At 50.9% G+C, this 24,094-nt stretch overlaps 1 protein-coding gene across 3 annotated transcripts in view; it reads right to left on the reverse strand.

The window, feature by feature from the left end:
• The window catches only part of SLC6A8 (solute carrier family 6 member 8), a 293,475-nt gene that overhangs the window by 115,681 nt on the left and 153,700 nt on the right, over nt 1–24,094 (reverse strand). The window lies entirely within an intron of this gene.

The following is a 24,094-nucleotide window of genomic DNA, read 5'->3' on the forward strand; positions in this document are numbered from 1 at the left end:
AGTGCAGCGCTGGTGCAGAGCTGGCCTTGCTGCACAGTAAGATAGTGCAGCACTGGTGCAGAGCTGGTCTTGCTGCATGGTATGACTGTGCAGCACTGGTGCAGATCAGGCCTTGCTGCATGGTGAGACAATGCAGCACTGGTGCAGAGCAGTCCTTGCTGCACAGTGAGACAATGCAGCACTGGTGCAGAGCAGTCCTTGCTGCTCAGTGAGACAGGGCAGCACTGGTGCAGAGCAGGTCTTGCTGCACTAGAGACAGTGCAGCACTGGTGCAGAGCAGGTCTTGCTGCACAGTGAGACAGTGCAGCACTGGTGCATAGTAGGCCTTGCTGCACATTGAGACAGTGCAGCACTGGTGCAGAGCAGGCCTTGCTGCACATTGAGACAGTGCAGCACTGGTGCAGAGCAGGCCTTGCTGCACAGTGAGACAGTGCAGCGCTGGTGCATAGTAGGCCTTGCTGCACAGTGAGACAGTGCAGCACTGGTGCAGAGCAGGCCTTGCAGCACAGTATGACTGGAGCACTGGTGCAGAGCACGTGTTGCTGCACGGTGAGACAATGCAGCGCTGGTGTAGAGCAGGCCTTGCTGCGTGGTGAGAGTGCAGTAATGGTGCAGAGCCGGTCTTGCCGCACAGTGAGACAGTGCAGCACTGGTGTAGAGCAGGTCTTGCTGCACAGTGAGACAGTGCAGCACTGGTGCAGAGCAGTCCTTGCTGCAAATTGAGACAGTGCAGCACTGGTGCAGAGCAGGTCTTGCTGCACAGTGAGACAGTGCAGCGCTGGTGCAGAGCAGGTCTTGCTGCACAGTATGACTGTGGAGCACTGATGCAGAGCAGGTTTTGCTGCACAGTGAGATGGTGCATCGCTGGTGCATAGTAGGCCTTGCTGCACAGTGAGACAGTGCAGCACTGGTGCAGAGCAGGTCTTGCTGCACAGTGAGACAGTGCAGCACTGGTGTAGAGCAGGTCTTGCTGCACAGTGAGACAGTGCAGCACTGGTGTAGAGCAGGTCTTGCTGCACAGTGAGAGTGCAGCACTGGTGCAGAGCAGTCCTTGCTGCACAGTGAGACAGGGCAGCACTGGTGCAGAGCAGGTCTTGCTGCACATTGAGACAGTGCAGCACTGGTGCAGAGCAGTCCTTGCTGCACATTGAGGCAGTGCAGCACTGGTGCAGAGCAGGCCTTGCTGCACAGTGAGACAGTGCAGCGCTGGTACATAGTAGGCCTTGCTGCACAGTGAGACAGTGCAGCACTGGTGCAGAGCATGCCGTGCAGCACTGGTGCAGAGCATGCCTTGCAGCACAGTGTGACTGGAGCACTGGTGCAGAGCACGTGTTGCTGCACATTGAGACAGTGCAGCACTGGTGCAGAGCAGGCCTTGCTGCACAGTGAGACAGTGCATCACTGGTGCACAGCAGGTCTTGCTGCACAGTATGACTGGAGCACTGGTGCAGAGCACGTGTTGCTGCACGGTGAGACAATGCAGCGCTGGTGTAGAGCAGGCCTTGCTGCGTGGTGAGATAGTGCAGTAATGGTGCAGAGTAGGTCTTGCCGCACAGTGAGACAGTGCAGCACTGGTGTAGAGCAGGTCTTGCTGCACAGTGAGACAGTGCAGCACTGGTGCAGAGCAGGCCTTGATGCACAGTGAGACAGGGCAGCACTGGTGCAGAGCAGTCCTTACTGCACAGTGAGACAGGGCAGCACTGGTGCAGAGCAGGTCTTGCTGCACAGTGAGAGTGCAGCGCTGGTGCAGAGCAGGTCTTGCTGCACAGTATGACTGTGGAGCACTGATGCAGAGCAGGTCTTGCTGCACAGTGAGATGGTGCATCGCTGGTGCATAGTAGGCCTTGCTGCACATTGAGACAGTGCAGCACTGGTGCAGAGCAGGTTTTGCTGCACAGTGAGACAGTGCAGCACTGGTGTAGAGCAGGTCTTGCTGCACAGTGAGACAGTGCAGCACTGGTGCAGAGCAGTCCTTGCTGCACAGTGAGACAGTGCAGCACTGGTGCAGAGTAGGCCTTGCTGCACAGTGAGACAGTGCAGCACTGGTGCAGAGCAGTCCTTGCTGCACAGTGAGACAGTGCAGCACGGGTGCAGAGCAGTCCTTGCTGCACATTGAGACAGTGCAGCACTGGTGCAGAGCAGGCCTTGCTGCACAGTGAGACAGTGCAGCGCTGGTGCATAGTAGGCCTTGCTGCACAGTGAGACAGTGCAGCACTGGTGCAGAGCAGGCCTTGCAGCACAGTATGACTGGAGCACTGGTGCAGAGCATGTGTTGCTGCATTGAGACAGTGCAGCACTGGTGCAGAGCAGGCCTTGCTGCACAGTGAGACAGTGCAGCACTGGTGCAGAGCAGGTCTTGCTGCACAGTGAGACAGTGCAGCACGGGTGCAGAGCAGGCCTTGCTGCACAGTGAGACAGTGCAGCGCTGGTGTAGAGCAGGTCTTGCTGCACAGTATGACTGTGGAGCACTGATGCAGAGCAGGTCTTGCTGCACAGTGAGACAGTGCAGCGCTGGTGCAGAGCAGGTCTTGCTGCACAGTATGACTGTGGAGCACTGATGCAGAGCAGGTCTTGCTGCACAGTGAGATGGTGCATCGCTGGTGCATAGTAGGCCTTGTTGCACAATGAGACAGTGCAGCACTGGTGCAGAGCAGGTCTTGCTGCACAGTGAGACAGTGCAGCACTGGTGTAGAGCAGGTCTTGCTGCACAGTGAGACAGTGCAGCCCGGGTGCAGAGCAGTCCTTGGTGCACAATGAGACAGGGCAGCACTGGTGCAGAGCAGGTCTTGCTGCACATTGAGACAGTGCAGCACTGGTGCAGAGCAGGTCTTGCTGCACAGTGAGACAGTGCAGCGCTGGTGCATAGTAGGCCTTGCTGCACAGTGAGACAGTGCAGCACTGGTGCAGAGCAGTCCTTGCTGCACAGTGAGACAGGGCAGCACTGGTGCAGAGCAGGTCTTGCTGCACAGTGAAAGTGCAGCGCTGGTGCATAGTAGGGCTTGCTGCACAGTGAGACAGTGCAGCGCTGGTGCATAGTAGGCCTTGCTGCACAGTGAGACAGTGCAGCAATGGTGCAGAGCAGGCCTTGCTGTATGGTAAGACTGTGGGGCTGGTGCACGAGTACCCTAAAGAAAAAAGGCCTTCCTGCTTGGTGTCACTAGGCACCCGCCCAGAGAGTCGCCCCGAGCAGCAACAAAGTCTGCTGACACCACAACCAGATCTGGATTGAACGAAAAAATAGGAAAAACACTTATTGTTTCAAGATACGTTATCAGACAGTGCTGTACACAGAGCCCAAACACCCCCTCTCACTCAGTGCTGTGTACAGACCTCCAACACCCCAGCCCATCAGACAGTGCTGTACACAGAGCGCCAATACCCGCTCAGTCAGTGCTGTACACAGAGCGCCAATACCACCCTCAGACACTGCTGCGCACAGAGCCCCAGCACCCCGTCGGCATGGCCTTGTCAGGGAGAGTTTCCCAGTTCCTGCTTTCTGCCCTCCTTGTCTTTGCTACTCTCTGTTCGTGACCCTAGGACTCTGCAGATGAAAAGTACGACCTCCCTTCCTATACAGGCTAAGAGGGGGTGTCTATGTGTCGTCCCTGTGAGCACCCTGTAAAAAGGTATACCACATACCCAGGGCGGGTACGGCACTGGCTAGTGGTGGAACGCGGTACTGACTGTGCCCCCACTGGACTCGCTTGCCCATCATGTAACCTGCTATGGCTGGCATCCCATACTAGTGAGCCAACGCGGAGAGGTGCCTCCCCTAGTGCCAGAGCCGGCCTGGGGTACGTCCTGAGGGTAGGGCTCGGGGTAGGGGAGTGGCAGGGCAGGGTCATGATGTCCGCTGTTGTAGGAGGAAAGAACCCCCTGGTGGGTTCTCCCTACATCAGAGGTTGGCTCCCTCCAGTGGGACACCTTCCATGGTGGTTGAGGCCCTTGTTGTGGCCGAAAGGCCTGGGGCACTCCGCCACTGTCGGGGCAGCGTGAAAGTGTGTGCCCCATTCTTACCCATGGTAGGAAGTGGTGCTTACCTGATGAGGGGTCACACATCACCAGCTTACCATTGGAAGCGGGGTGCGCGCTGGCACCAAGGGTGTGCCGAGCATGCATTCTTCCTGTTCGCAAGCCAGCCTGCTCACTCGCGTCAATGATGTTTCTGGACCCCTGTCACCAGCCTGCCAGGGCAGGCCGGTGTGCGCGCGGGCACCAGTGATGTGCTTAACTTGTGTCCGGACTGGCACTGCAGGCCAGTAGGTGACCTGGTGGCCACAAATGTTCTTGAGACTTAGTCCAATGGCCTCCTACTGCTGGCCGGTGTGCGCGTTGGCCCCAGCAACGGGCTTTGCCGGCTTCTGACCTGCCCTCGAAGGCACACCGCGTGTGGGCACCAAGGATGGTGCTTAACATGGAGCAGGCTTGCCCATGTGGGCCTCCCTGCATGCACGTGCACCGATGGCGTAGTTTAGCCATGGGCCCGGATACCAATGCGGGCCAGTGTGCGCACTTGCATGAATCGTGCTTTTAAACATGTGTCCAACCTGCTGCAGCAGGTCGGTGATATCGCCATTGCCGTGTACTCAGGCTGGCCCTTAGCAACCACTCGCCATCCTGAGGGGACCTTTCAATGCCACTCGGAGTGGACGGTGAATGGGCGGGCCGGAACGAACGCGTGTGCCCTGCCCGGTAGACGGGAATGCCCGGGCGCGTTTCCCTTCCTATCAGGCTGCTCCTCCCAAAGGTTAACATAGGGAAGTGGTTGAGAACACGTCCAGCTGCAATCGTGGATGGCATTGGCGCGGCCTCCTGATGTGTCCTATCCGTGAATTCGTGGTGCCAAACCCTTTCCAGTGGTAACGGTGGACTTGGCATCTCTCTCTTAGAGATGCCACTTATAGAAATATGGACATTGCTATGCTCTAAGATCTGTAGGTGCCAAGGTGCTTGTGCTGGACGCATTCCCCTGCAGCAGCCATAATCCACTGGGCATGCAATTGTGATGGGCGGCCTCTGCCATGCACGGGCCTGGCGGAGCAGATGGGAGGAAGCGGTTGGGACACTGGCGCCAGATCATGGCCCCATAAAGATAGGGAGCCGCATTCTGCATCCTTATGGCAGACAGGACGGAAATGTAGGGGACGCATCTGTGGTTCAAAGGGGTACCCTTTGAAGCACCCCAGCTTCAAAGGCCCCCAGCAGTTTAGCTAAAGGTACCGCCCTCCCACAAGAGGTGAGATCCACTTGTGGGACACAGGACTGGAGAACCTGGACTGCGTGGTGCACACGGCCAGAGGAACTCTGATGTGGACAAGGAGGATTACTGCCGTTGGAAAGGATCACATAGCCGTCCTGAATAGTGGCTGGCCTGAGCTGCCTACCTGCTGATGTGTGGCACCCTGAAGTGGGCTCCCCACAGACCAGTTTGCTGGTCCCCTGTTCTCTTGGAAATCTCCGGGACATCACAGATCTCCTATGAGGGACACACACCATCCACCAGTGACATCTGGAGAGCGGTGCCCTCGGAGAGCCCACGTCACCTGCTGAATTCCAACTGATTGTGCACAGTGTGAGCTTGGAACTGAGAATCGTGAATGGAGACTGGAGTGCCTACTGCAGAACCCCAAAATCAAGCCCGCATCTCCGGCAAGTGGCTCTGTACTGCAAGGACCTCGGCACACATAAGTGTCTTGTTGGGGAGTGGATTCACTGGTGTGGGATCCAAAGTGGCCCTCTTTATTGTTTGTGCCGCATTTCTCTTGTGAAACATGCCAACTGCATGCTCTTTGCGTGCGGTGGCTGATTCACGGGGTGCAACCCTCAGAGGTGGGGGTGTACCCATGACAGTGTCTCTTTCTACCTCATGAGATATTGCACTCCTACCCACTTTCATTGCTGAACTTGCACCGGTGTGTGTGACCAGTATTTTCTGGTGCAACCTATATTAATGTGCACCGGACAGAGTGCCTCATGTCCAGGGAGGTACAGAATTTGCAACTCTTCGTTGTGAACTATCGTATCGCACACCAGACCTTGTGCCCGGATTGTCTGAGCACGATCCTGTTCAACGTGTATCAGACAGGGTTCTTCCTCAGACCAAGTGGTTCCCCCCGTTTTATTCCCTATTCATCGATTATTCCCTCCCGGCCTGTTCACAGTGGAACAATTGTCCTCTCCCCACCTGGCCCTCCAGACGATGTCTTGGTGCCAGGTATAAGGAAGTGAGTGACTAGGCTGGAGGAACACTTCGGAGAAAGTTTGGGAGCCGGTGTAGAGACTGCATGACCCCCCCCCGTGCTTCGCAGAACTGGCCTGGTGCCAGAAGGCCCTGACAGACCCCGGTTTGTAACCAGTTGTTGCCCTCAGCCCGCTTCTACTTCACAACCTGTTGATGATTTTTCTGAGTAGCACCAGGATCCCCTTATTTAGGTCGGCCTCGTGTTTATTCTTACTACTTATCCCCACTTGCTTTCCAGGAACCCATGTGCGGCCTAGTAACTAGAGGAGTGGGGGGTGATCTTCCATCTGGGGGTGTCTGGGACACTGGGGGTGAATAGGAGGGTGGTGGGTGACTTGGAGCCCTGGGGGCTCCAGCATGGTATCCATTGACCCTCTGGGTATCAGTTGCCCCACATTAGGGTGTTCTGTGCATATGTGCACGAGAGTGTCCCGTATGGACTGAGCTGGTACCTTTCTCACCATGTAGCAGTGCAGAGTGAGTGTGTGTGTGGGAGTGACAGCCTGTGGACCACCAATGATTCACAACACTAGATGGTGGTGTTGGTTTATACATGGATTTCCTGAGAAAAGTCCTTTACATTTAACATTTGGTTTTACCAGCATGGTAAAAAGTGTTACAATTCATTGTATGTGCATATTACTGATGTTGTTGTAGCCCAGGGGGAACCCTATAACCGTGTGATATTGCATTATTAGGATTGTGGGGGGTGCCTGGGGCTGACAACGTATCGCACCACACAAGGGTGCCGTGTGGTGGTTTAGAATGGGACTTTTCTTAGGGCTGCATGATACTGCTATCTTATCAACGCGATTGGGACTAGTGCTGCTAGTAATATTGCCAAGGTTGATTTATGCCCAGAAATACATGATATTCATGGTGCCTTGATTACTGTGTGTGTTGGATATAAACAATATTTACCTGCGTTTGGTGTGAAGCCTCTTTTGTGACTTGTGCATATACCGTGGTGTAGTGCTAAGCCGATGCTTGGCACATGGTCTCCGCGGTGAGCCCGCCTGCTCAGTGCCAAGCTGCCCGAGGGAGAGCGTGGGTTGTACAGTATTTGTAATCACCCACCCTTGGCGGGAGCGGTAGGTTCTGCCTGGCTGGGGCAGTCCCTTCAGCCAACCAGACAGTGCCGGTTCCAACACACCCCCTGTCAGACAGTCCTAGGAAGCTTGTTTCCGGTCCAGGGAAGGCATGGCTTGGCAGTTCGGGCTGGACTGTTCCCATGAGGCACAGGGTCAGGCTGATTTGCATATGGCCATGTCTGAACTGGGGTGGCAGAGTGGGCTAAAGAACGGTGATGGATCAAACCCAGATCTGTTGACTGGGTGTGAGTGTTTGATTGGTTCTGATGCTCCGTCCATCACCACCCCCTTTTGTACTGCTGTGCACAGAGCACCAGCACCCCCGCCCCTCCGACAGTGCTGTGCACTTCACCCAGAATCTACCATCTCTCACAAAGAGCTATGCACAGACCCCCAGCTTACCCTCCAGCTCAGACAGTGCTGTACTGTGCTGTACAGAGATCCCCATAACCCCCCGACAGTGCTGCCTACAGACCCCCAGCACCCATACAGTACTGCACACCGACAGCCAGCAGCCCCAGCCTCTCAGTCAGTGCTGTGTACAGACCATGGGGCCTCCACACACTTATCTGGTGTGTACATACCTTACATTTTGACTGCACAGCAAATCAATCACCTGTGTTTCGAGGCACCCGAGGACCTGCCAACGTAAAAAAATACACAACATTCCACTCACTGGGTGAGGTGAACAGGACCACGTGTGGAGAACCAAGAGGCGCCTCTATCCTCTACCCTCGCCCCTCCCGAGTCCCCGCCCCCTAAAGAAAAGCTTGCCGTGCCTGGTGGCCACAATGTCCGGGGGTGTTTTCACCCCCTTAAAGGACACCCGCTGTTCAAAGCCTCCAGAGACAAGCTGGAAACCCACTCTGTGCACTGGTCTGCAGGATGCCCCCCCTGCCACCTGGGGATCTCCGTGTGAAGGGAGCTGGTATTGTGTGGCACACAGCACTGGGGAGTCGGCAGGTCTCCGCCTGGCAGAGCGGGCTCTGAAGTGCCAGTCCGGTCCACGGCAGGTTGGTCAATCAGTAACCCATGTATTGTTTGTGAGGCTGAGGGTCTCACGGGCACAGGAGACTGACTGCCGTGTGCACCTGCAAACATGGCAACATGCGTGACCATATAAGGCAGAGAGTAGGGGAAATTGTGACATTTAATTCATCCATTGAGTAACTTTGAAGTGGAGGAAGATTTCAGTGGAAGAAAGCTTCCATGAAACGTTTTTAACTTTAAAAGTGCGGAGTGTCACTTCGTGACAGAGGCCGGTTACGCATGTGTGTGGACGCTTGTGCAGTGTTTAGCCTTTATGTTTGTGGGGCATCTGTTCCTGTGTCTGTTCGCATCTGTGTCAGTGACATGCGGTGTGCACTTGTAATAGCAGGAACGGGTGTGTTTGTGTGAAGGTAAGCACTTCTAAAGGTATGTTGGTATCTTCTGCCATGCCTCGTAGGCAACACGAATGGCTAGACAGAAAGATAAGGTTTCACTATTCCTTAGTGATTTAAATATCCTTGTGGTTTCTCAGAGTCAGGTAGGATCTCTAATTACTGATGAAGGCTCCTGGAGGATGCATTCGCCAGTTTAGGGCTGAAACATGTTGACCTGGACAGGAGTGTTAAGCAGCCATTATAACAATGATCTATCTCTCCCCCACTCCTTTTTATTATTAAACTTGTACAGGATAGGGTATCCATATGTAATAAAAATTAATCAGCATTTGTTCTATGAACCCTGTGGTGGTCATTGATGGGTCACAGGTGTGGATCTCATAGAGCGTCACCTTTTAGTCCATGTATATGTCATACATGAAGGCGGACTATATAAGGGTCTCAAAAATCTCTTTCCCTGGTTGGTTTCTGATCACGTTTCCCAGTGGGCTGTGAGGAGTTTACCCAGTCCTAGTTTTAGAGTCAAGTTGCCCCTCGACCTGACCCACTAGAATTATGCAATTGTGCGAATGTAGTGATTTTTATAAAAGTATTGATTTGCCATATGTGCCACATAATCATTCATTCGCTGTATAATCTGAAGATTTTAACAAAAACAATGTGCTTCTAGCTCAAAAGGTTCAAAAGTTACTAAAAAAAGTGATGACACGTGTTGCTGCACAGTGGAGAGACCTTTGCAAAGCTGGACTGGTCAAATATTGCTATATTTAGGTGTTAAATTGGCACTAATGCGATGTAACCAATGCCCAGAGCGTGTTTCCATGTTTAAAAATGATTAAATAACGAAGTAATACTATTACAAAATGTGCAGCATTATGCTGCACAATTTGCATTTTCATGCCACATAATTTACTCATCCCTGCTGCATAATTTGACCCTCTCCTGCCGCATTATTCCAGTGGCCCAGGCCCATGACCCATTTTAGGTGTGAGTAGCTTCTGCCATCTTATTAGGTCTGAAGTTGGCTAAGACCTTTAGTTTGCACTTACAGCATATGTACAATCTACATGCTGAAAGGGGCAGGCTGCCAGCCCTCGCCAATCACTGGGCCAGTTCTGGGTCACGCACATGTTTCTTTCGCCTTGGCAGTAGGCACAGTAGGCAGCCAGGGGGAAAAGGTCAGCCCACTTCTTCAGCCAGTGGCTACCTTCGCCTCCGGATGACTGCTCTCACCCTTTTACAAGGAGCACATCCGCACACAAAATAGTCCTCTGCAGTGTGTGTTGGGAGAGGGGGGGGGGGGTATAGCTGCATTTGCCTTTCGAGACCAAAAACTTTTTTGTTTACCGCTGTGCATTGTTTTGATTGATGAGGGTCCAGCATCTTCTCCAACACTAAATTTGAAACAAAAACTATGTCAAAAGGGAAACAGGCATTGGCAACGCCAATAAGACTGGCTGCTAGGGCCAGGCCTATTGGCTTTGCCAGTGCTTGTTTTTGGGTAACTTTCTGCTTTTCTAGGCATACGCCCAAGCCAGCCGACAGACTAAATAAACATACTTAGACAATGCAAGGTGCTTGGAAGTCCCAGGGGATCTGGCGTCAGCAGTGCGCACGTGACTTGCACCCAGGGCTCTGGAAGGTGAGAAAGAAGCCTCTAGAATCTTCTAGAGCAGGTGGCGAGTGGACTTAGAGAAGCAAACATACTGAGGGTGTTATATATTTGTGTAATAGTGTAAAAATCCATAACAGTGTCCGCCCAATTGGCCACCTTCAATGTAAGGCTGAGAATGTATAGCGGTTAGATGCAGAGCACGCGTCCCAAATGCCCAAACTCCCGCCTCCCCACCTGGCGCTCCACTTTCTAGCCTTCCTCCCCTTTTCCATATGCCAAGCTGGTGCCAGTTGCTATCTAACATTGCGCTTGTGCACAGCTGAGACTACTGACTCCTATACACCTCTATACAGACAGATGCACAGCGGAGACCACTGATGCCCCGTGTGCTCTTGTACATCCCTCTATAGACAGGTGCACGGCTGAAACCACCAATGCCCCGAGAACGGCAGGGCCGGCATCAGCCACGCCAAAAGTATGGCGGTTGGCCGGCCCCCTCCAGACATGGAGGCAAGCCTGTCGCGCACGTTGGTGACGCGACAGGCGTGCCTCCTCATCGATTGGTCCCGGCCCAGGGCGTGACCCGGAAGTGATTGGAATCACGTACTCAATAAGCCTGTGCACACACAAATGGAGTATCCCACAATTGTTGCCATCAAAGTTTACATCCAAACATAACAGCTATAAATCTTCATATGCTTTGATTCCCAAATAAAATTGATCGTGGAACATCTCAGATGATTCACAGTCGTCTATTTATTGTTGATAACAATGCACAGCCCATTTCCGGTTTACTGACCGCGTTTCTTTGTATGAGGCAGACACACGGGATTACTTGCACAGAATATTTTGTACTTAGTGACGGGAACCTGATTATTGTGGCCTTACTCGGCTGAACAAACCCAGTTGTGTACTTTCACTTGGAAACCCAGTTATTTGGAGCATTTGGAATTTACATGATAAATCCGTCCATTAGATGTATGTGGATTCGACACTTTGCGTTCTTAGCTGAGATGGATTGATCACCGGTTAAGTGATTTATTAAGACATAGAACTTCTGTTTCATGCCTGGAAAGCCCTGAAGAAGTCTTGGGTTGTACCCTGACGAAACACGTGTCGGCTGGGCATTGTTATCAACAATAAATAGACGACTGTGAATCATCTGAGATGTTCCACGATCAATTTTATTTGGGAATCAAAGCATATGAAGATTTATAGCGGTTATGTTTGGATGTAAACTTTGATGGCACCAATTGTGGGATACTCCATTTGTGTGTGTACAGGCTTATTGAGTACGGAATTTAGGGCCTTTGTGTCCTTGGTTTAGGGTTTTCCCCTTTTGCCCGTGGCACCACACTAACTTTTGGAAGTTTGAAAATTGGCGAAAAATAGGGAGGCGCCATCCCATACCGCAGCAATATAAACCCGTTGAGCTGTAGTGATTGGAATCACTTCCGGGTCACGCGATGGGCTAACGCCAGGCCGGTTAGAACCGGTCTGGCATGAAACCCCGATAAAAGGCTGGGGAGCGCAGGAGACTGTCTCTTCGCTCCTCGCTCCCCAGCCTGCCACACCAGCCTCGCTAGGAGGCTGTCATTTGACTTTCCCACCCACCATCCTCTAGAAGCAATGTTTGTTGTTATGCGTTATGTATGATAATTACTGGTTTGTATATGTTATGTTTATATGATGTATATCATGATTGCGTTTATACCAACTTGTTCCGTTTACAGGTCATCAATCGTCGTATTTAGTGCTATTCCTTGGTCAGGCGGTAAGGTCATGATTGGTGAGCAGTAAATTTAAGGTCCTTAGAGGGCGGCGCCATTCTTGAATGGTGTCGCCCAAGTGGGAGGGACAAGTGGTCTCTCCTAGAACTCCAGGGGCAGTTGGGTGCGGGGGAGGGGGAGTCACGCTTTCTCTACGCTGGTTGGCCACCCCGCACGTGCACAACGGCGCCAGTAAACGGAGCAGAACTGCAAGGGCCCCTTTTATGGAGATAATATACAGAGCGTACGGGGGTAACTGGGGGGGGGGGGGGGGGGAAGTACCCTCACGGTAAACAGGCCCTCTGCGCATGCACACTCCGGCTGGAGGGCGTGGTTAAATTGATACGGATCTGACACCAGTTAGTGACCTTGTTTTAGGCCCAAACAGGAGACGCAGAAAAGTAAATGCTGTGATGATTATTAAAGATGTGTTACATTTGGATGGGAAACCTTTGTATTAGAGTTATGTTAAGGTTAGCCATCTGACATCTGTACTTATCAATTGTAATCAATGTAATGCATCATTTTCTGCGTAACTTTTGTAAATATTTTATATACTAATAATGTTTATTAATTGTGTTTAATAAATACGGCCGGGGGGTTTTACGCCCCCCACATCCAAAACTCCTCTAATGTCATTGTCTGGGTCTGGTTAAGGGAGGAGGGGGTGTAGGTAATACCTGGCCATAGTGTGCTCCTGTGCATTTCTCTAGTGAAATGATGCACGGCTGAGGCCACCAATGCCCCGTGTGCTCCTGTGCATCCCTCTAGAGACAGATGCACGGCTGAGGCCACCGATGCCCCGTGTGCTCCTGTGCATCCCTCTAGAGACAGATGCACGGCTGAGACCACCGATGCCCCCTGTGCTCCTGTACATCTCTCTAGAGACAGATGCACGGCTGAGGCCACCGATGCCTCATGTGCTGCTCCTGTGCATCCCTCTAGAGACAGATGCACGGCTGAGGCCACCGATGCCCCGTGTGCTCCTGTGCATTTCTCTAGTGAAATGATGCACGGCTGAGGCCACCGATGCCCCGTGTGCTCCTGTGCATCCCTCTAGAGACAGATGCACGGCTGAGGCCACCGATGCCCCGTGTGCTCCTGTGCATTTCTCTAGTGAAATGATGCACGGCTGAGGCCACCGATGCCCCGTGTGCTCCTGTGCATCCCTCTAGAGACAGATGCACGGCTGAGGCCACCGATGCCCCGTGTGCTCCTGTACATCTCTCTAGAGACAGATGCACGGCTGAGGCCACCGATGCCCCGTGTGCTCCTGTGCATCCCTCTAGAGACAGATGCACGGCTGAGGCCACCGATGCCCCGTGTGCTCCTGTACATCTCTCTAGAGACAGATGCACGGCTGAGGCCACCGATGCCCCGTGTGCTCCTGTACATCTCTCTAGAGACAGACACACGCTGAGACAACCGATGCCCCGTGTGCTCTTATACATTGCTCTATAGATAGATGCCCTACTCGTGAAACCCAAGAGCATGGCGTCACCTCTTCCCCTCCCCAGTGACAGTGCCTGCTCGCTTCCCTCTGATCTATGATGTCATCGCCTGCATCCCCAGTGATACCACATGTGGTCAGATGGTGCCCTCTATAGATAGAGGCGCTCATGTGACCCCAGGGCGGGAGGTGTAAGTGTGTGTGCGCGTGACACGGGGGAGGGGGGTTTCCATGAAATGCAGGAAGCCCCGTCTCAGTTTACAGGACGCGGCTGGCACCTGTCTTGTTTGGCCCCAGGGCATGCTCCACCCCCTTCCACAGTCCAGTCCTGGCAACGAAGAGAGCAGTGCATGGGTGACCCACGTGTGTCCAGGCACCTTATACGAGAGGTACATATCCCTGGCGAGGAAGGCAGCTGGGGTCCCCAGTGAAATGATGGGGTTAACATGCCGCAGCCCCTCCCGCCCCCAAGGGCCTTTCAAGGGCCCCTCGTACCAATCACGGCATTTGGAAGCAGTGGTGCACGGCGAGTCGGTGGCACAGCCTGGGACATGTCAGTCTCTGCCCCAACCCTACCGGCCTTCAGACGGACTGAACTGCAGCCTGCCTCCTGCCCTGGACACCGGGGCAGTCATTGCTTCAAAGGCAGCTCGTGAAGTCAGAAAGTCTGAGAGGAGAGTGTTTAACACTGGGCCATTGGTGACATGTCAGTCTCTGCCCCAACCCTACCCGCCTTCAGAAGGACTGGCCAGCACCCTGTCTCCTGCCCTGGACACCAGGGCAGTCATTGTTCTAAAGGCAGCTCGTGCAGCCACAGAGTCTGAGAGGAGAATACTTAACACTGGGCCATTGGTGACATGTCAGTCTCTGCCCCAACCCTACCGGCCTTCAGAAGGACTGGCCAGCACCCCGTCTCCTGCCCTGGACACCGGGGCGGTGTATGTTGCAATACAAAGGCATCGAGGTAGCAAGAGTGGGTGTTTGACATAGATGCTTAAAAGCTACTTTGGGATACATGGTGCCAATATATAAGGACGGATAGTCGGAGACAAACACTCAACAACGTTTATGATGTTTTGGGTAAACATACCTGGTAACAAACACAGCATGAAGGCATGAACTGTACATGTTTACAGGCTAGCTGGTGAGTCGCATTAAGACATGAGCAGTATATGTTTACAGCAGAGTGGCTGGTGAGTCCCATGATGGCATGAGCAGTACATGTTTACAGGCTAGCCTGTGAGTCGCATGACGGCATGAACTGTACATGTTTACAGGCTAGCTGGCGAGTCACATGAAGACATGAGCTGTACATGTTTACAGGCTAGCCTGTGAGTCACATGACAGCATGAGCTGTATATGCTTTCAGGCTAGCTGGTGAGTCGCATGATGGCATGAGCTGTGCATTTATACAGCAGAGTGGCCGGCGAGTCTCATGAAGACACGAGCTGTACATGTTTACAGGCTAGCTGGTGAATCGCATGATGGCATGAGCAGTACATGTTTACCGCCGAGTGGCTGGCGAGTCGCATGAAGACATGAGCAGTACATGTTTACAGGCTAGCTGCCGCATCACATGGAGACATAAGCTGTACATGTTTACAGTGGAAAACAGACATTGCAACGTGGCTGTTTCCCTGCATGTTGTTACAACGCATGCGATGTAACAATGCGTAGCCATTACTATGCATTTTATTTCAATGCATGCGCTCTTACAACGCATGCGATGTAATGGTGATCCACATCGTTGTGAGGAAACTGAGGCGGTTCCATTTCCTCACAACGCCATGCACCGTGCACCGCCCCTCAGACGCAGGAACCACGAGGAGAGAGAGGGAAGGGGGATTGGGCTAGGGGTGGGGGGTTATTTTTTTAGGGTTTAGGGTAGTGTTGTAATGTTTGTGTAGTGTAGGGTTGTGGGTCGTGCAGTGTAGTGTTTGAGTGTAGGAACCGGGGTGGGGGAGGGTCACGCTGGGGGTAGTGTTTTAGGGTTTAGGGTAGTGTTGTGGTGTTTGTGTAGTGAAGGGTTGTATATTAGGATTTAGGGTAGTGTCAAGGGGTCGTGCAGGATAGTGTTTGAGTGTCGGGACTGGACAGGGAGAAGGGGGTAGGGTCGTGTTGAGGGTAGTGCTTTAGGTTTTATGGTAGTGTTGTGGTGTTGTGGTGTTTGTGTAGTGTATTGTTATAGGGCTTAGGGTAGTGTTGTAGTGTTTGTGTAGGGTAGGGTAGTGTTTTAGGGTAGTGTTGGGGGGTCATGCAGGGTAGTGTTTGAGTGCAGGGACCAGACTGGGGGAAGGGGGAGGGTCGTGCTGGGGGTAGTATTTTAGGGTAGTGTTGTGGTGTTTGTGTAGTGTAGGATTTAGGGTTGGGTAGGGTCAAGTCACTTACCTTGCAAACTTTTACCATGAGTATACCTTTACCATGCATGCCTTTGCATTATAATGGCATGCGTGGTAAAGGCATAGTCGTGGTAAAATTTTGCGATGTAATGGCATGTCATTGCGTAGTAATACCCGCGTTGTAATGCCACGTGTGGTATTAGTATGTGATGTAATGAGACATTTGTTTACAGTAGAGTGGCCAGTTAGTGGCATGATGGCATAAGCTGTACATGTTTACAGGCTTGCTGGTGAGTCGTGTGAAGACATGAGCTGTGCATGTTTGCACCAGAGTGGCAAGTGATTTACCTAAATGCATTAACTGTACATGTTTACAGAGTGGTTAATGATTTGCATAAAGACATGAAGTATACATGTTACCAAGAGAGTGACAGGTGAGTTGCATGAAGGAATGAACTGTACAGGTTTACAGCAGAGTGGCAGGTGAGTTGCATGAAGGCATGAACTGTACATGTTTACAGCAGAGTGGCGAGAGTTGCATGAAGGAATGAACTGTACATGTTTACAGCAGAGTGGCAGGTGAGTTGCATGAAGGCATGGACTGCCCATTTTTTCAGCAGAGTGGCAAGTGAGTTGCATGAAGGCATGAGCTGTACATGTTTACAGCAGAGTGGCAGATGAGTTGCATGAAGGCATGAACTGTACATGTTCACAGAAGACCAACATGTCATTCATCTGAAGCATGTTTTATACGTTTACAGCAAAGTGGCAGGCAAGTTGCATGAAGCATGAATTATACATGTTCACAGAAGACCAACATGTGCTTCATCTGAAGCATGTTTTAACGTTTACAGCAAAGTGGCAGGTGAGTTGCATGAAAGCATGAACTGTACATGTTTACAGAGTGGTTAATGATTTGCATAAAGACATGAAGTATACATATTACCAACAGAGTGGCGAGTGAGTTGCATGAAAGAATGAACTGTACATGTTTACAGCAGATTGGCAGGTGAGTTGCATGAAGGCATGAACTGTGGCGAGTGAGTTGCATGAAGGAATGAGCTGTACATGTTTACAGCAGAGTGGCAGGTGAGTTGCATGAAGGCATGAACTGTACATGTTTACAGCAGAGTGGCAGGTGAGTTGCATGAAGGCATGAACTGCACATGTTTACAGCAGAGTGGCAGGTGAGTTGCATGAAGGCATGAACTGTTCATGTTTACAGCAGAGTGGCAGGTGATTTGCATGAAGGCATGAACTGTTCATGTTTACAGCAGAGTGGCAGGGAAGTTGCATGAAGGCATGAACTGTACATGTTTACAGAAGAGTGGCAGGTGAGTTGCAAGAAGGTATGAACTGTACATGTTTACAGAAGAGTGGCAGGTGAGTTGCATGAAGGCAGAACTGTACATGTTTACAGCAGTGTGGCCGGTGAGTTGCATGAAGGCATGAATTGTACATGTTCACAGAAGACCAACATGTCATTCATCTGAAGCATGTTTTAAACGTTTACATCAAAGTGGCAGGTGAGTTGCATGAAGGCATGAACTGTACCTGTTTACAGAGTGGTTACTGATTTGCATAAAGACATGAAGTATACATTTTACCAACAGAGTGGCGAGTGAGTTTCATGAAGGCATGAACTGTACATGTTTACAGCAGAGTGGCAGGTGAGTTGCATGAAGGCATGAACTGTACATGTTTACAGCAGAGTGGCGAGTGAGTTGCATGAAGGCATGAACTGTACATGTTTATAGGAGAGTGGCAGGTAAGTTGCATGAAGGCATGAACTGTACATGTTTGCACCAGAGTGGCAGGTGATATACCTAAAGGCATCAACTGTACATGTTTACAGAGTGGTTAATGATTTGCATAAAGACATGAAGTATACATATTACCAACTGAGTGTCGAGTGAGTTGCATGAAGGAATTAACTGTACATGTTTACAGAGTGGTTAATGATTTGCATAAAGACATGAAGTATACATATTACCAACTGAGTGTCGAGTGAGTTGCATGAAGGAATTAACTGTACATGTTTACAGCAGAGTGGCAGGTGAGTTGCATGAAGGCATGAACTGTACATGTTTACAGCAGAGTGGCAGGTGAGTTGCATGAAGGCATGAACTGTACATATTTACAGCAAAATGGCAGGTGAGTTGCATGAAGTCATGAACTGTACATGTTTACAGCAGAGTGCCAGGGGAGTTGCATGAAGGCATGAACTGTACATGTTTACAGCAGAGTGCCAGGTGAGTTGCATGAAGGCATGAACTGTACATGTTCACAGAAGACCAACATGTCATTCATCTGAAGCATGTTTTATACGTTCACAGCAAAGTGGCAGGCAAGTTGCATGAAAGCATGAACTGTACATGTTCACAGAAGACCAACATGTGATTCATCTGAAGTATGTACTATACATTTACAGCAGAGTGGCAGATGAGCTGCTTGAAGGCATTAACTGTACATGTTCACAGAAGACTAACATGTGATTCAACTGAAGCATGTACTATACATGTACAGAAGAGTGGCAGTTTATTTGCATAAAGGACAGAGCTGTACATATTTACAGAGTGGCCGGTAAGTTGTCCATGTTTACAACAGACTGGCGGTGATTTGCATAAAGGCTTGATCTGTTTATGTTTATTGGGTCGATAGTGAGTCGCATACAGGCATGAACTGTAAACAGTTAACGCAGAGTGGCAGTGAGTCGCATGAAGGGATGAGCTGTACATGTTTACACGAGAGTGGCAGTGAGTCGCACGAAGGGATGAGCTGTACATGTTTACATGAGAGTGGCAGTGAGTCGCATGAAGAATAGCTGTACCTGTTTACACCAGAGTGGCAGTGAGTCCCATAAAGGAATGAGCTGTACATGTTTACACCACAGAATGGCCGGTGAGTTGCATGATGGCATGAGCTGTACATGATTGAGAAAAAGGCATGAACTGTATATGTTGATTGTATGGTGATTCGCACTAAGGCATGAGCTATTCATGAAATGAACCATATATGTTTACAGCACAGTGGCAAGTGATTCACACAAAAAAAAAGACATGAACTGTGCAAGTTTACAGTAGAATGGTGGGTGATTTGTATAAAAGCATTCACTTTACATGTTTAAAACAGAGTGGCAGGTGATTTGCATAAAGGCATGAGCTGCGCACATTTACAGCAGAGTGGCCTGTAATTTACATGAAGGAATGAGCTGCACACATTTAGAGTAGAGTGACCAGTGATTCAGCATGAACTGTACATGTTTACAGCAGAGTGGCCGGTTATTTACGTTCAGGCATGAACTGTACATGTTTACAGCAGAGTGGCTGGTGATTTCGTACAGGCATGAACTGTACATGTGTCCAGAATGGACAGTGATTCGCGTACAGGCATGAACTGTACATGTGTACAGAGTGGCCGCTGATTCGCGTACAGGCATGAACTGTACAAGTTTACAGAGTGGCCGATGATTCACGTACAGTCATGCAATGTACATGTTTACAGAGTGGCTGGTGATTCATGTACAGGAATGAACTAGACATGTTTACAGATTTGCCAATGATTCTTGTACAGTAATGAACTGGACATGTTTACAGAGTGGACAGTGATTCGCGTACAGGCATGATTAAATGTGTACAGAGTGGCTGCTGATTCGCGTACAGGCATGAATTGTACATGTTTACAGAGTGGTCAATGTTTCGCGTACAGGCGTGCAATGTACATGTTTACAGAGAGGACGGTGATTCATATACAGGCATGAACTGTACATGTGTACAGAGTGCCTGCTGATTCGCGTACAGGCATGCAATGTACATGTGTACAGAGTGGCCGCTGATTCGCGTACAGGCATGAACTGTACATGTTTACAGAGTGGCCGCTGATTCACATACAGGCATGCAATGTACATGTGTACAGAGTGGACGGTGATTTGCGTACAGGCAGGAACTGTACATGTTTGCAGAGTGGCCGATGATTCGCTTACAGGCGAACTGTACATGTTCACCGAGTAGACGGTTATTTGCGTTCAGGAATGAACTGTACATGTTTACAGAGTGGCCGCTGATTCGCGTACAGGCATGAACTGTACATGTTTACAGAGTGGCCAATGATTCGTGTACAGGCATGAACTGTACATGTTTACAGCAGAGTGGTAGGTGAGTTGCATGAAGGCATGATCTGTACATGTTTACAGAAGAGTGGCAGGTGAGTTGCATGAACTGTACATGTTTACAGCAGAGTGGCCGGTGAGTTGCATGAACTGTACATGTTTACAGCAGAGTGGCCGGTGAGTTGCATGAAGGCATGAACTGTACATGTTTACAGCAGAGTGGCGAGTGAGTTGCATGAAGGCATGAACTGTACATGTTTACAGAGTGGCCGCTGATTCGCGTACAGGCATGAACTGTACATGTTTACAGAGTGGCCGATGGTTCGCGTACAGGCATGAACTGTACATGTTCGCCGAGTGGACGGTGATTTGCGTTGAGGAATGAACTGTACATGTTTACAGAATGGCCGGTGATTCCCGTACAGGCATGCAATGTACATGGTTACAGAGTGGCTGGTGATTCATGTACAGGAATGAACTAGACATGTTAACAGAGTGGCCTGTGATTCGCGTAAAGGCATGAACTGTACATCTTTACAGCAGAGTGGCTGGTGATTCATGTACAGGAATGAACTAGACATGTTAACAGAGTGGCCTGTGATTCACGTAAAGGCATGAACTGTACATCTTTACAGCAGAGTGGCTGGTGATTCATGTACAGGCATGAACTGTACATGTTTACAGAGTGGCCTGTGATTTGCGTAAAGACATGAACTGCACATGTTTACAGAGTAGCCGGTGATTCCCGTACAGGCATGCAATGTACATGGTTACAGAGTGGCTGGTGATTCATGTACAGGAATGAACTAGACATGTTTAAAGAGTGGACAATAATTCTTGTACAGTAATGAACTGGACATGTTTACAGAGTGGACAGTGATTCGTGTACAGGCATGAACTGTACATGTGTACAGAGTGGATGGTGATTCGCGTACAGGCATGAACTGTACATGTTTAAAAAGTGGCCGGTGATTCGTATTCAGGTATGAAACGTACATGTTTACAGAGTGGATAGTAATTCGCGTACAGGCATGAACTGTACATGTTTATAGAGTGGTGGGGTGAACCACAGACAGGCATGAACTGTACATGTGTACAATGAGTCATATGTTTTCCACGTACACTTACTGCTTTACTTTGAGATGTGTGCTCTTGTAAGGCGTGTGTGACCCATGGTTGCATGTGACGTAGCTACCGTGCAAGCGCCTTGCAGGCTGACGTCCTGGCGCTTGCAGAGGGCGCTGGGTGAATTCAGTGTGGGTACAAGCGTGCACTACGGATCGCAGGGTGCGAGTTGGTGTGTATCGTGATAGGATGACAGAGGCAGCAGGGCCCAAGACGTTTACTCCTGTGACAGCTTTACAGTACTGGGGCACTGCCCACCGCCCCCAACACGCTGTGATCCCCTTCCTGCAGCACCAGCTCTTCCGCCCCCCCCCCCCCTCCATTCTCTGTCACTCAAGGCTCACACTTCTCATGTCGCCCGTAGCTCCCCTCACGCGGTGACCTTGAATTCTAGGAAGTCGAGGCATCCTGTACGTGCTCAGCAGCTGGAATGTCTCTCCTTCCTCCTCTTCAGGGGCTCTTAGCGACTAGAGCTGCGGCGAATGCCGGCATCGGCGCTTGACTCAGCACCGCGTGATTCTGAGCTAGTCACTTCATGCACATGCGCCAAAAGGTTCTTATAGCTCGTCCCCACTCACACGTGATGCGCAGCTCTGCGCTGCTTCATACCTACGCATGTATGTTGGCGCTACATACATGCATACCACTGTTACTGTGTGCAGCATTCCTAATGTTCCCTCATATTCCGAGACTCCTGGGCGAGGAGGGCAGGGCACGGACCCCAGCTTCCTGCAAATTATCCCCAGCAACTTATGTCTACCTTACCAGAAGTCTTTGGTGCCCTCTCCCATAAAAGGTGCCAAACTGACCATCAACAAACCCGCCCTGACGAATGCCTTGAACGATCAGTGGTGTAGGGCAGAAACATGTTGGAGCTACAGGGGTCATAGGACCATAGCACCCCTTTGTTGCCCCTTTCATAGCTCATTTTAACCCTTCCCTTCCACCCCGCAAATGAAGGGATACCTTGGGAGAAGATGAGGAACTGTTACTCACACGTCATGTCCCGACACATACATCAATATACAAAGAGCCCCCTGAACACGGTTGAGCCCACCCTGACTTACAGGGGTCAGGGGGAACCCGATGACGAAGCATGCCATTATTAGAGTGGGTGAGGGTTACATATATAAAAAAAAGATTTTTTATTCTCCACCTCTTACATATGTTTATTGTGCCACACTGACCATGCCATGCCCATGTTAGTTACTGCAGGGTTCAAAGGTCCGCCATATCTGCTGGACGCCTTTGCTTCTCCCCCTGACCTCCCACCCACACACGCCCAGCCTGTGCACATATAGGACCGAACCCAGCCCTGCCAAGTGTGTGCCCTGGTGACGTGCTGTACACCTCGGGCAACTGCCCGGCAGGCCTATCCTGCGAGACCACAACAGGCCAGACGGGCCGGGTCAGAGCCAGTGATGTGGCTTGAGGGTCGCCCTAGAGGTCTGTCACCTCCTTCGATAAAAGATCGGACTCCAGCTATCGCTCCCTGGGTTTAGCGCCTTAGTTGACTAATGGGTCCACTCTAGGGCCTGTGTTTGACCTCATGGTCACAGGTTTAAATCCTGGTGGGTCTACTCAGCCTCTCAGCCTTTTGAGGTCGATAAAATGTGCACTATTGAGTTGGGAAGAATACACATCTGTTATTCAGGCCAAGATACCCTTCTTGGCGAATGTGCGCTTTAGAAATGCACGTTATAACATCCCAACTATTTGTGTACAAATTAACCTACCCCTGCTGAGACAGAAGCAGAGCTGGAAAGCTCCCCCCCCTCCCCCCCTGATCTCTTTGTAACCAGCTGCTCATAGATCCCAATGTTAGTCACACAGCTCCCCCAGAAAGTAATCCCCTATGGGGATCTTTTTAAAACCTGCAGGCTTCCACGTCATTCCCAGGAATGACGTGACATGATATTGTTTTATAAAGCGCACTAAAACCCCAGGTACCAAAGCGCTATTGCCAGACAGACTAAACTACAGAGCCAAACAATCCAAGGAGGAGGGGAACTATAGTGAGAACACCAAGTTTACAAATGCTTTTAAGGGAGTCTGCTTCAGAACTGTAAGCGGGCTCGGCCTTTCATCCTTCTGAAGTAGATAAAGCAAGCAGCATGCATTAGAGCCACACCTCCTTCGCTTACAGATCTGACTGGTCCCAAACTGGGTCTCTTTCGGTTTGCCAACGCGCGCCACAATGTTTGGAGCAGGTCTTCGAATCGCGTGAACAGAAGACCCCTCTCCCATCTAGCGCTTACCACCCCCAGCTCTATTCTAGGCACACAATTTCAATAGGGCGTCCAGGAACCGATAAAACGTATAGGGCTTCGTTGCTCTCCCGGAGTACGAAGCGCTATGCAAGTGCACCAGTACAATGATTAACTATTGTCTTGAGAGGCACAATGCAAAAAAGGGGGGCCACGCAGAACACGTGGAGGGGCTCAGGGGCCTTCCACCACTCAAGGCGTGAATGTAAGCAGGGCGGAGATCCACCACGCCCCGGGAATACTCCCAGCAGGGCTTTGACGTGAGGCCATCGCCTGGACTATGGTGAGGGGGCGGTACAGGATGCCCCCTGGACAGGTGGCAGCGGGGTGTGCACGATTTAAAGCAGGGTCGTGAACAAACGCAGAGGGTGTGAGACAGCTCCGAGGAGCCGTGACCAGTGAGAGACGCGACTACATGAAACACTGCGCCTCTGTCCTCGGCTGGTGGGGAGGGGGCAGAGTCCCTCTTTGTCAGCAGGGTTCTGTGCACGTAGGTGAACCAAGCATCCAATCAGATGGCAGGACGCACAGTACGTATGGCACAGGCGTGAAGTAAAGGGGAAACACTTAATAAGGGCACTGAAAGACACACCGAAGAGAGTTGGGTAGCTCTCTGGGTTCACTACTTGCTGCTGAGATCTTTGTGACTCCAGAGGGTCACATTTCGTTTTGTCGCGTTGATAACACGTATATAGGTTGTTATT

The sequence above is a fragment of the Triturus cristatus genome, chromosome 10, assembly GCF_964204655.1.
Source record: "Triturus cristatus chromosome 10, aTriCri1.1, whole genome shotgun sequence".
Taxonomy (NCBI): domain Eukaryota; kingdom Metazoa; phylum Chordata; class Amphibia; order Caudata; family Salamandridae; genus Triturus; species Triturus cristatus.